This window comes from Pongo abelii, chromosome 14, assembly GCF_028885655.2.
Source record: "Pongo abelii isolate AG06213 chromosome 14, NHGRI_mPonAbe1-v2.0_pri, whole genome shotgun sequence".
Classification (NCBI taxonomy): Eukaryota; Metazoa; Chordata; class Mammalia; order Primates; family Hominidae; genus Pongo; species Pongo abelii.
This window is the reverse complement of record NC_071999.2, coordinates 49,204,361-49,221,048: the sequence shown is the minus strand read 5'-3', so window position 1 is coordinate 49,221,048 and position 16,688 is coordinate 49,204,361. Positions and strand designations below refer to the sequence as shown.

Genomic DNA, 16,688 nt, shown 5'->3' with positions numbered 1-16,688 from the left:
CTTAATTCTGCAGTGGGAAGTCTGTCCATTCCATGGAGATTATCAGCTGAAACAAGGCTGTTTCCCATCAGACCTGCTTAAGCCATGTCAAGGTGTAAGAGTAACTGGATGCTTTACATAAACAAAAGGACAAATGAAGGCCAAGCTGGAATCTCACCTACCTGACTTTTACAGCAGTAAGAGCCTTAATAGGGGCATCAGCAATCTTTATATAAAAACCTAAAATGATTCACAGAGGGGAAACTGTGATTGTTGGGATTGTTAAAACTTTTGATGACTTTTGTGACCATTAATTACAGTTGCTGAAATGCCTTTCCATAAAGAAGACAACTTCATTCAACTCTTCAATCTCAAGATTACAGCCATTTTCTGCACAGAGAAGGGTACACACTTAGGCATCCACAAGGCCTTGATTTCAAACAAACTTGTCTTCCTTTCGGTTAACACTAACAAAGCTACCATTGATGGAAACTAAAGGCATTAAAACCCAGAGCACATCCACCAGCATGAGAAAATGAATCAGAGGATGACTGCTTTGAGAAATGGGCTCTGTGCTGGGACACACTGGGCCGTCTCCTCAGTACAGTCCCAGGCAGGACTTCATTATAAACCGCAGCCCCACCTCACACAGCGCCTCCTCAGCATGACTCACTCACAAAATCATCCCTGCTGGTGGGATGGCCGGCCTCTAACAATGGATTTGCTGTTCTGTTTCATGGAAGACAACAACAACAACAACAACAACAACAAAAAACACGCCATAAACCAAAGACTTAATGCCCAGCTGGTGGCTGGGATACCTTGGTGAAGAGGACCCAATAAACTCAGGGAGGCTAGTGGTGCTGTTTGTGTCCCATGTGGCCCACACCAGCCCACTGGCTGTTCACAATACATTCATCTAGTGTTACTGCAGGGGGCCTCCAGGCTGACCTCCTAACTGAAAACATCATATACCTTTCACGCAAGTGTTCAACGTGCTGGTGCTTACTCTTGCTGCTGGGCATTCAAAACAACTGCTGATCCCTCGTGTTCTCCTTACCTTTGTTCCCCTCCTTGTGAGTTGGGTGCAGGCCCCAATCAGCCTCTGCAGGCCTATCTGAACCTCATGGTCTGAGTTTGAGGGGACCCAAGAGCTTGCCTTTTTATTTTACAGATGGGGATACAGAGGCCCAGAGACTCTGTGCACCTGGTCAAGGTCTCAGCACTAAGTCTAGAAACTAGCTGTCATGTCATATCCCTTGGTCTTGGGATATTTTCACTTACCCATTCAACACGTGACAAGCATTTCAATAAGCCAGCTCTTTGAGGAGCTGGGAACAGGGAGATGAAAGGGGCCTCTGCCCTGAGGAGCCCCTGGTCTTTGTTGTTATGATGGCAAGAAGCACTGGGAGCTAACATCAAAGGGAGAGAGGCCTTCGGATGCTTAGAAAGAGTCTCCCCACAGTTCCGATCCTCCTCTGAATGCAGCTCAAACCAAATCAGCACAAATCCGCTAAATAAAACCACTGGAAAACAAGGTCAAAGTGACAGAGGCCAAGAGCACCAACAAAAATGCCTTCTTATCCATCCTGGAGCCAAGCTGAAGAGCGGCCCCAAGTGACCAATGGTGGGACTCATGGCTGGGCCTTGCCCCCCACCCCAGCACAGCCTTGGATGAATCACACACCAGAGAACAACGGGGCTATTTCTCACGAGTCATTTGTCAAGCTGACATCCCTGCCTAGAGTTATTTAGGGCTTTCTAAAGACACTTCTTTCCCTCCCTGCTGCAGGAAGCACCTGCACGGCTGTTGAGTTGTGGTTTTGCTCAATAGCACTTTGATATCCCTTAAGGCCTTCATCAATTACTCTTCTGTCCCTGCCGGGTTGGACTTTGGCTGAGGCAAAGACAGGGAAGCTTAGAGAGGATGATGGAGAGGAAGAGGATGGTGAGTTCCTCTGGGATCTGAGGCCAGCCACTGTCTGGAGGTGGGCTCTTATTGATTTCTGTGGGGGAACCTTCAGGGGAGGACAGTCTGAGTTCTTGGCCAGCTGGACTTTGAGCATAACTGCCATGTTCCCATGAGGACAGGTCCCCCTCCTGGAGCAGAGCTATGCTCCTGCCAGCTAGTTAGAGGAAGAGCAGTCCTGTCAGATGAGTGTGACTGGAGCAAACCTGGTCTTCTGATTCAGCTAAATGACTTAAGGCAGAGGGGACTCGGAGTGGGATCAGGGAAGAAAAACGGAAATAATGAGAAGACTCAGTGGATGGATCTCTGAAAGCAGTTAGAAGAATTCGAGTTGTTGAGTCTAGAGGAGGCAAAGGTGAACTAAAATTAGCTTTGATTATAGGCAGAATAGCTGTGCATAAATTAGTGGTCATTTCTACTGAAAATATGGTGTGGGTTGGATGCTTGCTTCCATGGCTGCCCGAGGATTTTGCTCCGGTGTGCTGGCCTGTCTGGGTTATTGCATTATTCTTATTCATGAGGTGGTGGGTCTCCTTCCTTGGAGATTTGCATGAATGGAAATGACATCCTCCCAGCTGGGATGGTTTAGGGAAAGTCTTCATGACACATGTGTTTCTTCCCTTCAGTTTGCACTGCCCAACACCCCAGCTTGACCCTTATGTCTGAATCAGTTTGGCAGCCTCTTGACTAGTATACAGATGTTCCAGCTCTGCCTCCTTCAGTCCACTCTGCCTATGGAGGTCCCACTTATCTTCCTTAAATTCATCTTGGATAATGGCAATGTCCTGCTAAAAATATGTTGATGCCTATTTATTTATTCATCCAACAAATACTGAACACCTATTGTCTTGAGCACCTATTATGTGCCTGCTTCTCACTCCTGGGCATACAACATGGCACAAAGGGCAGTAGGGCCTCATCAAGGCATTCACTCAGGCTTCCTGTCCTTGTCCTGGAACCTTTTAAGGCCCCACCATCTGGTTTTAACAGATCTTTCTGACCTTTTGCCCACACAAAACCTTTTCTTCCAGCCTAGCCCATTCACCATGATAACCCACCTGGTGTCTTTCTTGTCACCCTAACTTCTGGATAGACTATCATTATTCAGAGCCCATCTCTCCTGTGAAGCTAACACAAGTCTCCTTGCCTTTAGGAGGATTTCCATGGCCACTTGGGTTTTAGAATTCTCTAGCACCTCTGTCCCCACAGTGTTTCTTCCTTGGCGCTGGGTATGTTCTTCCTGAATGGAGAGAACTGGCAGCTGCTGTGCCTGTCCTGACCTCCTGTGGCCTCACTCGCAGTGGACAAGTCCTGAGAGAGCTGGAACCTGTGGACATTCTTTCCCTGTCCGTGCTCTGCTGTGGACGGTGACAGGGGCAGCTCAGGTGTTTGCTGGGGCTTCCAGAGCATTTGACACCATTAAGAAGATGGAGAGGATACTGAATGTCTAAACTTAAAGGGGGAGAGGCTTTGGGGATCATTTAATAAAATGACCTTGTTTTGCAGATATGGAAACTGAGAACCAGAGAAACTGATTTACCCAAAACCACAAGGTGACGTAGTAGCAGAGTCAAATCTTGTCCACTGTTAAGTTTAGCCTAAAGCTCCTTCCTTATATATTTTAAGTTCATCCTAAAGGTTTCTTCATACATAGTGAGCTGTAACCTAATGGATGTGTGAACAGACTATAACTTGCCCTTGTGCCAATCACCAAGTTTTGGCCAATCAAGGCCAGCCAACTGTTTAAACAGTGTTCAAATAAGGTAAACACTGAGCTGTAATCAATCTGACTGTTTCTGTACCTCAATTCTGTTTTCTGTGCATCACTTTCCTTTTTCTGTCCATAAATCTTCTTTGACACCGGGGCAGCAACAGAGTCCCTCTGAACCTATTCTGGTTCTGGGGCTACCAAGACATGAATTATTCTTTCCTCAAGAAACTCTGTTAAATTTAATTTGTCTAAGATTTTTCTTTTAACTAAACTATCCTGTCTCCATATAGTTCAGCAATTGGAATCCTAAGGAACCTAACATTTCAGGACACACGTAAAACAAATAGAAATTGTATTAATTTCCTATTGTGCTTGTAACAGATAACCACAGATTTAGTGGCTTACGCAAGACAGATTTATTATCTCGCAGTCTGTAGGTCAGAAGTCTAACACGGGTCTTACCAGGCTGAATTCAAAGTGTTGGCAGGGCTGTGTTCCTTTCTGGGGGCCCCAGGGAAGAATCTGTGTTTCTACCTTTTCTACTTTCTACAGGCTGCTGGTACCCCTTGCAGGCCCTTCTTCCATCTCCCAGGCCAGCAATGTCAGGCTGAGCTTTTCTCACATTGTCTCATGGACTGACCTAATCTTCTGCCTCCTCCTTCTATTTTTAAAGACCCTTGTGATTACAATGGGCCCATCTGGATAATCCAGGATAATCTCCCATTTTAAGACATTTTAATAGCCAATTCCCCTTTGGCCATACATTACATATTCATGGGTTCCAGGGATTAGGATGTGAGCATCTCTGGGCAGCCATTATTCTACCTATTACAGGAAAGAGGAAAATGAGGACAAAAACTCCACACACTCTCTCTTGCTTTCTCAATTTCTTTAATTCTCTATGAGGAGAAAAAGTTTATTTGAAGATGTTCTAGACCTCTATATTCAACCTCAGGATTTTGTTCTGGGTCATGATCTAGTGAATTTGGTCAAGACAAAAAGGAAAGGAATAAAGATGCCAAAATATACAGAAAAGAGGCTCACAAATGTTGGCTAAGAGGGTTTAAGAACTAAGAGGAGACCCTCTAGTTTTTGTTTGTTTGTTCTTTTGTTTTTTGAAACTGAGTCTCACTCTGTTGCCCAGGCTGGAGTGCTATGGTGCAAACTTGGCTCACTGCAACCTCCGCCTCCCAGGTTCAAGTGATTCTCCTGCCTCAGCCTCCTGAGTAGCTGGGATTACAGGTGCACGCCATCACCCCTGGCTAATTTTTGTATTTTTAGTAGAGATGGGGTTTTGCCATGTTGGTCAGGCTGGACTCGAACTCCTGACCTCAAGTGATCCACCCTCCTTGGCCTCCCAAAGTGCTGGGATTACAGGTGTGAGCCACCATGCCCAGCTGACTTTCTAGTTTCTAATGGCTTGAGAATTCCCCTCTTTAAGGGTATGGGCTTAATTTGCAAAAGGTGAGTTGATGTGAGACATCTAGATGGAACCCCCAACTTCAAGGCCTATTGGTCAGTAAAATCAGCTAATAAGAGTGGAGGGAGTCAGGGAATGTCCCAGACAATTTAAGGAAGGAATCAACTAATTTCAAGTTGGAAGTATTTTACAGACTCATGATCTTTCAGAGTCTAAAGGACCTTAGGAGCTTCCTTGTCCAGCCTCACACCAAACGCAAGATGGCCATAGATCTTCACTCTTTTTTGTGAGGCTCTGGTTAGCGGTAGGAAATCATCTAGATTCCCTTAGATCTTCTCTAATTCTCTGAGTCCATCACAAATTTCATCTCTAATTAATTCTTGGTATTGATGGAAAAATCAGGCAAACGATTCTTTCTGATTTTTTCTCTGCCAAGATATTAGGATGTTGATTGTTACTATATCTTCGTGTGGAGGGTCTAAGATCTCCTAGGCCACATGTAGTATTTAATCCTCACTTATGAGACTGTGAAGACAGGGAGAGAGGTCCGAGGGAGGAAATATCTGCTAGCAGACTTGGTGGCCTTCACGGAGGTCTCCTTCTCAGATGTTGTAGTGGCTGTTGTTCAATCTGCCTAGCACCCATCTCCCACCTCTTCTGGTAACAGACCCAGTTCCTTTGGCTGCATAGGGGAAACATGTCATAGTAAATGGGCCAATCTGCATAATCCTAGAGGAACTTTTCAATCCTTGTGGGTCAGGGGACACCTATCTACTCAGGTCACAAGCTGTGGGGAGGTACACGTTGCTGATGGCCACATCCCCACCTTATGGAGAGTGAGCAGGTGTGGGAAGATGGCATCAGACAGGAGCACAAAGGAGAGTGAGGGAGTCCTGAGGGTGTTTTCAGGTCCCTCAGTCCACCATCCTTCGTTATGGTTCAGTTACATGAACAAACACATTTCCCTTTCAGGCTTAAGCTAGTTTAAGATGTACTTCTTCTATTGGCAACCCATGAGTCCTGAGTAATTTAGAATTTTTCATTCTCAGTTTTCCTGCTTTCTAGAGAGTTGGAAGAATGAACTAAAGATCAGAAACTTTTCTTCTCAGAGTCCAACTGGTCCATGATGATTTGGGGAAGAACCTGCAGAAAGAGAGGGCAGGAAATTAGCAAGGTGAGAAATCACAAAGGTTCTTATATACAGGACCCAGTTTGTGAATTGCAGGGTCCTGTTATCTTTGCTCCTTTTTAGATCTCCACTTGGCTAAAATAAATCATGACCCTACACTTTGAAAGATCCAGGCCAACCTTGGGGCTCCAAGATGAGTTTTTTTCTGTCTTGTGAAACTGGTGCTACTTGTGTGGTGTAAATCAGAGGGTTAGCAAGTATTCAGTGGATTTGCTGGTAAGCCCAACCTTTTGACAAAAGAGGGGGAAGAAAGAAATAAAAGTAGGGGTGGGGGAAGTAAGCTAGAAGAATAAGGAGAGAGATAGAGATGTGACTCCATCAACAAAATACTGATTGAGTATCTTCTATGTGTAAGACTGTGCTAGTTTCAACTTGCCATTCTAAATCAACAAGTAGAACCCTTATTTGTGACTACAGCAGTTGAGAGTTAGGTGTGTCTGGTGTAAGACAGATGCACACCCAGGTATGACCAGCAAGCAGCAAAGTCAATAGACAATTACTCAGGAAGGCTGTTATGGAAGGAATGAGAATGAATGGGCCCACGCTGACTTAGAAATTAAGTTAAAACATATGGCAAATGTTTTTCTGATATGCACTTAAAGCCTGGAACAGTCCAAGAGGCCCTGGGTTTCCCTGAGAGGGAGGCTTTTAGGAAGAGTGTAGGCTGCCTGTGGCTGCTGCGCCTAACTGGATTACAGGCCTCTGTGATGCTGCCCATCACATCTGCTTTTCAGTAATGCCGTAGGGGAGGCAAGCTGTCCCCTTAGACCCTTAGCATGATCTGTCTATGGGTTTCACATTTTTTCCTGGCAGAGTTAGTTTTTCATGTTTGTTTTGTGAAGAAAAAAACTTTGTATACTTCTTTCCTGTTTTTTTCTTTGCAATAAAGTGTTGAACAAAATGTATACAATTTTGTCCACACTTTTTAAATGCTTCCAGATTTGGATATGGTGTTTATGTCTGTGGCTTTTAGAAAGTCTGAATGGATCTGAAGGGTCAGAAAATACCTAAACATTTGACTGTACCCTTCAGCTCACACGTGGTTGGGTGTGCATTGTTTTATTTTTAAAAATGGTAAGTGAGAAACTATTCTTTTGTCATATCTTGTTCACAGAGCCTTTCCCCCTCTTGCAGACTGTGCCACCACCCAAAAGCTTGAAAACACCCCAGGAAGCCATTCCCTCATTGTGAAAGGACTAATCACCACACACCACTTGGTTTTCCTTCCTGGACGTCATAGGCCATAGCCCTGTAGTTCCCACATTGTCTCTGTCATCATCCCAAGGAGTGTGACTCTTGATTCTGAGCCTGGGCAGGACAGCCTGTCTCAGCACAGGCTGTTATGTAAGCGGCTGTGGGGAGAGCTGGCAATAAACAAACATTTTTCCAGCCCTTGTTTTCTCTGCAGCCTTGAAAAATATTTCTCTGGGGCTGCTGCTGTGCTCCTGCAACAGGATGGCAAATTCCCAGCTTAGAAATGTCTTGCTCTGCATTTCCAGATTCTAAAATCAGAACAAAGTGAACCAGCATGTTCAAAGGAACTGAAATTTTGAGAGCCAGGACACATAGATGGGTTTCTCTACAAGCGGCTTTGCAGCAGTGTTTCCAAAGTTTCATCCACACATCCTGGCGGCGAGTAACCATTGGGAAATTACATGGTGACTTTAGAGCCACAGAGAGGAGAATCAGAAGATGACAGGAACTCACTTGGGAATGGAGAAGTGATGTTACGGCTGCCAGTGTCAAAATCAGACCCACTGTATAAACACAGACTTTCATACATATGAGAACCATGGGACTGGACATTGGTAGAGTCCATTCCTCCTTGGCCCACTCCGTCTTGGAAACTCAAAGGAGGAACACTTTACAGTAGTGTTCCATACACTCTACCTCTAACTCCCAGTACTGAATTTAGTGGAACTCCAACCACAGTTCCTCCTACCCAAACAGACAGTTCCTTGTGAGTGTCTCAGAGGGACCCTTAGACAGGACAGCCTCCTCATTCACTGGTGAAAGATTTTCCAGAGCCAAAGCTCTTGCTTCCATGGCTGTCACCTGTAAGGGTTGCTGGTACCAGCTGCTTTTCTGAAGCCACTGCAACCTCCCCATTCCCCTGCAGTAGTCTCCATTGTGAGACCTCAGCCAGAGTGACCTTGTGCTCTGTTTCCCTGCAATGGCTGATGTTCTGATGTCACTCCCTGTGCTGAAAGCCAAGCTGATTTCTCCATGTCTCTGAGTAATTCAGATCATTTTACAATGAATTAGCAAGTGAGTTTGTTATTGCAGTGCGGAGGAGGAGGGATAGGAAGCACTTTCAGAGTTCCTTTTAGTTTTCCCTGAGTCTACTGAGACCCCTGAAAGAAAACTTACTGCCTGTAGCTTGGAAATGTTGCTGTGTATCCAAGAAGCTGCCACTCTGCTCATTGGCAAGGCTACGTCTATGGCTATATTAATCCACCTTTCGCATCATTGTCCTCATACCGCGGAACTAGGACAGAGTCACCCAGAAGGAAGTATGGGTACTGTAGTTTATCCAAGGTCACTAGGCTAGTCCTTTGGTCCTGTGTAGCTAGGATTGGCTGCGTAATATGTAGGGTGCAGTGCAAAATAAAAATGTCAGGCCTCTGTTGAAAAATTATTGATAATTTCTAAATGGCAACAGGTGAGCATCAAACCAAACTCAGGCCCTATGCAATCATACAAGTCATGTGCTTATGAAGCCAAAGCCATTCTCAGCGTAGCTTTTATTTGAAGCCTCTAGTTTTCACAGTGGAGTGGCTAAAAGAGGTAAGTTATTTGAGGGTTGTGCAAGAAAGTTTAGGAAGGAGAGATGACAGCTGGCTGCTTTTAGCAGGACATTCTTTGTAAGTGGGTAGCACCTGTGGGTCACTATGAAAAACAGGCGCCATCCAAAGTACTTTCCATATGTTAAATCATTTCATATACATACTTACACATGAATAATGTGTATCTATTAAATCATGAATCCTCACAACAACCATTTAAAGTGGGTGCTGTTGTTTCTCTATGCTTTTATAGGTAAGGAAACCGAGGCACAATAGAGTTAAATGAAATGCTGATTTAAAGTTTGGTTCTCAACTTTCTAATAGAAACCCTCTATTGTTGAAGTGAACTTGGAGCTTACTAGACCATGAGGGACTGAATCATGCTAAACTCACAGAAAATTGATGTATATGCAACAAAACAAATTTATCCCTATAAAATGAGAGGCACTACCGTCCCAGTAACTGAGATATTTATTTCTATGACCCAAGATACCCCTTTTGAGTATTAAGGTGCCTGGGGTGACTGAAGTAAGAGTCAGAAGTTTGCTCAGTGATCACAGAATCAAAACAAAGCGAATTGCAAAATCTCAGGGGAGATGCTGACCAAACTGAGATAGAATCTGAGAAATCATCCCTGTGCTTAATACTTTTCTTCCTGGTGGATGAAGTACTCTTGTCTGCTAAATACAGGGTCTTAATTCATGCACGGTGTTCAGTTCTCCTTTGCAGGAGTCATCCCCACCACCTCATGTCAAGTCAGTTACAGCACAACTGAATAGGCTGCACCCTTCTTAATGTTGCTGTGCTCTGGTCTATGGTGTGATCCCAAACATCATGATCCCAGCAGTAGCTGGTTTACAAACCAACTCTGAGGATGCCACATCCATAGAAAACCTGTCATTTTCTTCTGGTTTCTACTTCAAAGTGTGAACTGAATCTGGGCCACCATGTGCTCCCTAAACTTAGCATTTAAGTAGCTCTGATGAGGAGCAGAATGTTAATGTGTTAAAATGAGATTATGTTGGTTTCCTTACAAATTTAGGATAAAGATGCTAGGCTGGCCCTTTGAAGGTAAATTAACTCCTCAGAAGCACCTACTTGTGTGGCATTAAGTAATCAAACAACAAAACTACACTTGGATGGGTTTAAAGTGGGACTGAAAAAGTAGACAAAAAGTAGATGACTTTTGCATCATCAGGGAATTGATTTTTTGCTTTGTTTGTAACTCTCCACTTGAAAGTTGTCTTTTTCCTGCCAAATTCAGGGTGATTCATAAAACTATCTTCTCTTAATGTGAAGAGAAATTGCTGGAGGTTGTTTTGAAGGGCATCTTTGGGAACCACTTTAACAAGTAGCTGAATAAGGAAAAGGAGGATGATGATCGCTGACATAAAAAATGCTTACTATATAGGTGGCAGGCATTGTGCTAACTGGATTAAATATTATTTTTTAACAACCCTATGAGACTATTCTCATTTTACTGAGAGAAAACGGATTTGGGGCCAGCAATGGTGGGAGAAAATGGTGATGATTCTTAAACTCTGAACTTCAAGCATTAAGAATTGGCTGCAATAGAAAACTGGTCCTAGATGGTCCCAAGTGGCCCATCATGAGCCAGATACTAGTGGGGGATATAGGGAGGACCAGAGGCCACAGAGAACCACGTGATGAATGTAGAAGAAAGAGGGTTTTAAAAGGGCCAGGGCAGAGGTGTTCCTGTAGGATTAGGCACACATAGACCAAGCTCTCCTGAGATCCCTCACTGAGAAGGAATTGGAAAGAACACCAGAATAATGTACTCCCTAGTTCGATGTGGATATTAATTGTAACTGATTATGTGTATACATTTATGCTTAAGTTAACTGTGAGTAAATTGGTTGTATGTCATTCCTTGGTGTGTATTTTGCCTTTCCTATTCTTTTTTGTTCCATTATAAACTCGGGTTGCTAGAACCCCATAGGATCCTGTGAGAGGTGGGAGTCAGCTGATCATCACATGGTCACTCAGTCTTCTCCTCTTTCCTGGGAGGTGGTGGTTTAATCATATCCATTTGTAAAAGGGGAAATGGTGGCTCAGAGGTCCTCAGTAATTTCTACAGCTAGATAATTCATGGGTGCAGAGTTCAGATCTGGGGTTCAGGCCCCTACAGTGTCTGTGGCAGGGAATCTAGGCAAACAGCAAGTCTCACCCGCAAGCACCCAACAAGGTTTGTCCTTGTTTTCAGAGGGCCTCCTACTTCCCTGAAAGGTCTAATCTCAGCAACACAGTCTCATTTAGCTTATTGTTTTGGCTACTTATGTGCAATAACTGTGAAAAGCAAGAAGATGGGTTGCAATCTCCTCACCTACTTGTTATGTTCAAATCAGCTCTTTGAAAGCAGAGTCAAGATACAATAATAGTAATAATAACAATAATCATTTATAGTTAAAGCATGGAATCGAATGGTGCTTCCATAGCATCCATGTGTGTCAGGTGCTCTTTTAAGCAAGTTACATTAATTGAGTTTGTCCCACATCTTCATAAAACAAGGGGTGAAGTGTATGAGGAAAAGGATGCTAGAATTTCAGTTTTGTCTTGCTCCATTCCATCTCTGAACTTCTCAAAATGAATTTTAGCAAGGCCTGACCTATATAGAAATCTGTTTCTTATACATGGCTCCAAAAATGGTCCTGCTCTGAAGTCTGCATTTTTGGCAATGGGAGGTGCCAGACAAGAAGTGAGGGTCTGAGGTCCACCCTGGACTCCTCCAGGCCTAGTCATCCTGGTGTGTTTCTCAGAATCTATGGTTCCTTCTCCCCTCCCTCCTCTTTTGCTTTCTTCCTGCCACAAAATCTCTTTTTTCATCGTGAAGAGCCACATGCCAATTACTTTATACAGCAACACCCCCATCCTCCTCTAGCTCTCCAGAGTCCAGGCTCTTGGGGCCCTCTTACATGTTCCCATACCCTGGAAGGGTAGAGACCCCTCCACCTCCTGGTGCCAGCAGAAGGGTGGGAGACCTACATGCAGTCAAGTGGAGAATTTGGCTCCCAGGGCCCAAAGAGACATTCAACACCAAGCTCTGTGCGGCAATTCCCCTCATAAATCTCAGCTCTAACTACAAATTATTTACACTATCCAGTTTCACTTCCTTCTTCTCTCCCATCGGATTCAAAGAATTTTAGACCTCAGAGAAACATTGAGTCTGAATTAAACATCGGCATGAACTTGATCATCTTTAAGTCTCTCATTTCACATCAGAAGCCAGGAGTGGGGAGTGGTGGGGGCAGGGATCAGAAGATATCTACAGACAAAAAGACATTTATAAAGCAATATAGTATTAAAGATGGAAAAGCCCACATGAAAAATGCAGAGGCCAGCCCACCTCCCTGTGACACTATTGCCCTTAATCATGATACTGGGATGGTACATCTCCAGAAGTTTGAAACAGGAAACAAATAATATTTCAAAGTTTCCAGCAAGAAAGTAATGACAGCTTTGGAGAGCAGCTGCAGCCACTTTCTTCCATTAGGTCTTTGTCCCTCCCCTTGGCCTTGGCAGTAGGTCTAGGGCACCATGCGATCCCTACAGCTTTCATTACACCCAGTTCAAGAACCTGCTTGCAAGCGTCTCCTTGCCCAGCATACAAACAAACTTTAAATGATAAAGGAAAACACTGGCAGCATGTTCCTGTGTTCTGAGGCAGGCCTGGGGTGGGGCTTTCCCAGAGTTTGTTGTGAGAGACAACCTGCTCTCCCACCAGGTGGAGAGGAGCCTGGACCAAGGTTGAAAAGCCATGAGTCAGGCCTAGAGAATTTCAGTTGCAACACCCTCTTTGTAAGAGGCTGTTTAGTCATAGCTGTTGCCTTCAATGAAAAGGTCACCCACTCCATAGTGAATGGTTATTTGCTGGCAGCTTTTCATACTGTTGCGATTGTGATCCTTTTGCATCTTTGATTGTCTTTCGTCGGAAAACTATGACGTGCTTCATTTTGTTTCCTGTGGTGGTAGCCACAGTCGGCGGTCAGTTGGCGAGCTGGCTACATTCGATGGTATGCAAACAACTCGGTGGAAGCTTAAAGGGCGGGGTAGGCAGCGTGGCCCTCAATGTGCAGTTTGAGTTTCCCAAGTTGAAGGCTTACTGAGTGATTGGAAACCAGGAGAAAAATTACTGTGGTCTGAGCAGGGAAGGAAGAAAGGTCCTGGACACTCGGCTTCTAGAGAGATCCACACGCGCCATGCCGCAGCTGCATTCAGTGTCTTCCAGCTTCCAACTCGTTGTCAGCCTTCAGTGTGACTGACCCAGGGAGATCAGCTGGGAACCCCCTTACGACCTGTCAGCATGCGCCCCGAGAAGACACCTTGGTCAAGAGTCACTCAGCCTGGTCACACTTGCTGGCTTTTTTCATTATCGTCATGGCTAAGAGGGAAGAGGAGAGTTGCCAGATTTGACCTATACTTCAGCATTATAATTTAGCCCATTCATTTTCTTCTTGAGGATAAATGTTAAAAGTCCAATTTGTGGGAGGCCAAGGCGAGCGGATCATGAGGTCCAGAGATCGAGACCATCCTGGCTAACACAGTGAAACCCTGTCTCTACTAAAAATATAAAAAATTAGCCTGGCTTGGTGGCAGGTGCCTGTAGTTCCAGCTACTCAGGAGGCTGAGGCAGGAGAATGGTGTGAACCAGGGAGGCAGAGCTTGCAGTGAGCCAAGATCTTGTCACTGCACTCCAGCCTGGGCTGCAGAGTGAGACTCTGTCTCAAACAAACAAACAAACAAAAAGTCCGATTTTTTGGAGAATTTTTTAGGAGGGATGACGGGAATGGGGGATTGGAAGATAGGAAGTCAAATGCGCTCTAATCTTTTCTTGCTTTTTTCTATCCTTTTTCTATGTGGGACTTGTTGAATGTTTATTGCAAGCTCTTTAATGACCAGAAGCACATCATTTGTATCTATATTGAGGAGCCAGCCCGGTCTCCTGGGGCATGCGGCTGACCAACTGTGAGGATCTCGCTTAAGAAAAGTAAATATTTATTCAGAATAAGGAAAGAAACCAAAATAAATTACAAATTTTAAAATGCTGACAAATACCACAAACATCACAAAAATCCAGAAACATAGCATACTGTTTTTATTAACTTCCTGACATACCTCTGTGTGACATGCTTCTATTGTTCTCTTCACACCGTTTTGGCTACACACTCTTTAATGGCCTCTTCATAGGACAACAATTTTAAAGAAGAAATGATAGAAAGATAATGCAGTCTTCTCTGATCAGCCCGTCTAACATGGCTGATCCAAAAAAATTCTTTTACATTTTAAATTCAGTATTTGAATACATAAACATGTGACTGACATAAGGCCAATCTGCTATTGCTAGTGCTACTATATTTTTGTGCCCTAAAGAGGCAGAGAGAATTTTCCTTTTGAATACATGTTCCTGAAAATTCAAATCTCTGCTTGTAATTTTGATGACTGGAGAAATTCCCACAGACCAGTACCTGCCTCCACAATCTTGAACCTTGATCCTCCATTTCCCACATATTTTCAGGGCCAGATTCTGCACAGCAACACATTTATATCATGATATGACTTCTGTCCGTGTGCCTCCAAATCGTGATGCTGGTTAAGTTGACATGAGTTATAGGAGTATTTTTAGAAGCAATTCCTACACCACCATGTTAGCAATGACTTAACTATATACAGAGGTGACTGTGAACCATGTAAACACTGTTTATCCTTTAAGCCCAAACTAAACATATCTCCAACTGAACTTGGCCTCAGCAGAATTCCAAAAATGCTGTAGTGGCGACTCCAAAGCAACCCTATGCAAGGGACTTGCCAGTGTGTGGAGAGGATGTTACAGTGGAAGAGATAGCCTTAGCTGATTACAGTTAAAATATTTCACTTTTGCAAAGTTCGTAAAACTCACGTGACCATGGGCTCTGGAGCTTAGACTTCATTAACTTCAAGGTGAATTTTCCTCTGCTTGTATCCATTTGCAAACCTAGTTTGGCTCTCAATCAATAATTGTTAATTGAAGGAACAGAGAAATTAATCTGTTAAAGACAATGCAGATGGATGGATGGACACATCAAAGGCAAGGCTGCTGCCAGCCATGCATGTGTGCCGACGGCATCTCCACCCCAGTGGGGCCCCAGGGACGAAGCCGGTTGGCCAGCCACAAAGCCCTCCAGGGAGACTGGTTATTCAGATTATGACAGTTTTCAAAAGTACAGATTATCTTGGCTGATAGTGAAGATGAGAGGGCAGCCCGAATATGATAGAGAAAAAGAGAATGAGAGGTTAGGTAGGGAGTGGGGCAGGAAGGATCAAAACAACTTTTCTTCCAAATGAAGCCATCAGTTCTCCCCCAAGCAATGGCAATTCCATGCACAGGTCCTAGGAGAGCATGTCACAGGTCACTTGTGGGCACGTAAAACACAAAAGGTTTCTGAAGTGACCCACCAGTGACAGCCATCTGCTGGCTCTAGGGAGAATTCATTGCATAATCTGAGGATTCGTCTATGTGTTCCTAGGAAGTTTCTATGGTTAGCTCTTTTTCTGAATGAGAAAACACATTGGCAGGGGGCAGGAATGGAGTGTGTTCTGTGTGACTGATTTGTGAACTTCAGGAGACCTGTTGCAGAGCTAGGGCAAAACCTCATATTCTCCATATCCTTGTTCCCTAGGGCACTGATATTCTCTTGTTCATTCATTGATTCAACAACTGTGTATTGACTGTGTATTGTTAGCGACTACATGCCAGGCACTCCTTTGGAGCCAGAGATACAGCAGGGGACAGGACCAGCAAAGCCCTGCCCTCATGGAGCTTCCATTAGTCGGGGAAGAAATAGTGCATTAACAAACAACAAATAATGCACTCCACTTCCGGAGGGTGTTAAATGCCATGGAGACAGTGAAACAGGGCTGGGATGGGGGTTTGTGGAGGCAGCATCTTGAGGAGTGTCCTCCCTTTCAAGCAGCTGCCACTTGGGGCTGGAGTGGTGAGAAGGAGGCAGCTGTGTGGGTATCTGGGCAGGAGTGTCCCTTTCCAAAAGGAAAAGCAACACCAGACATGGAGGCCAGAGACCAAGAGCAGCTGGCATGGCAGAGGGACAGAGAGCATGCCAGTGTGTCTGCCATGAAGTAAAAGAGGCTGGAAGGAGATGGGCTTCATAGATTATAGTGAGAATGACAGATTTGTACAAATTAGCCTATCTGTTTAGCCAGATTAACTCTCTGCTTTCACAATGCGTTCCACATACCCAGAAAGGTACGCAGAAAGTGACCATGGTGAATGTAAAGACCACCAAAACAGTGCCAGAAGCAGGTCTAGGGACTTATAAGCATGATGGAGGGAGTCTGCCATCCCTAGAGGAAAAATGGATGAAGTGAATGGGTCTCACATAATCTTACTCAGGCATGTGCCAAGCCACCCAAGAGAGTGGGCTGGCACCAACTACGAAGAAATAATCTTCTTTACAGTTATAAAGACCTCCCTGGTTCCTGTGGATGAATAGACGAATAGGATAAGAGAGGTATCAGTGAGACCAATTAGAAGGTTATGGCAATAGTTCAGGCCAGAGATGGTGGTCTACGGTCATAATTGCAGGGACATATGTTGCAGGTAGAACTAGGAAGTCTTGCTA

At 44.4% G+C, this 16,688-nt stretch overlaps 1 long non-coding RNA gene across 1 annotated transcript; it reads left to right on the top strand.

Moving 5' to 3' along the window:
- The first annotated feature begins 461 nt into the window (after positions 1-461).
- LOC112128595 (uncharacterized) lies at positions 462-9,133 on the top strand. Its single transcript, XR_008512648.2, has 3 exons — positions 462-1,927; positions 6,145-6,253; positions 7,403-9,133. It is a non-coding gene; the product is annotated as an uncharacterized LOC112128595 (long non-coding RNA).
- Positions 9,134-16,688: the final 7,555 nt, after the last annotated feature.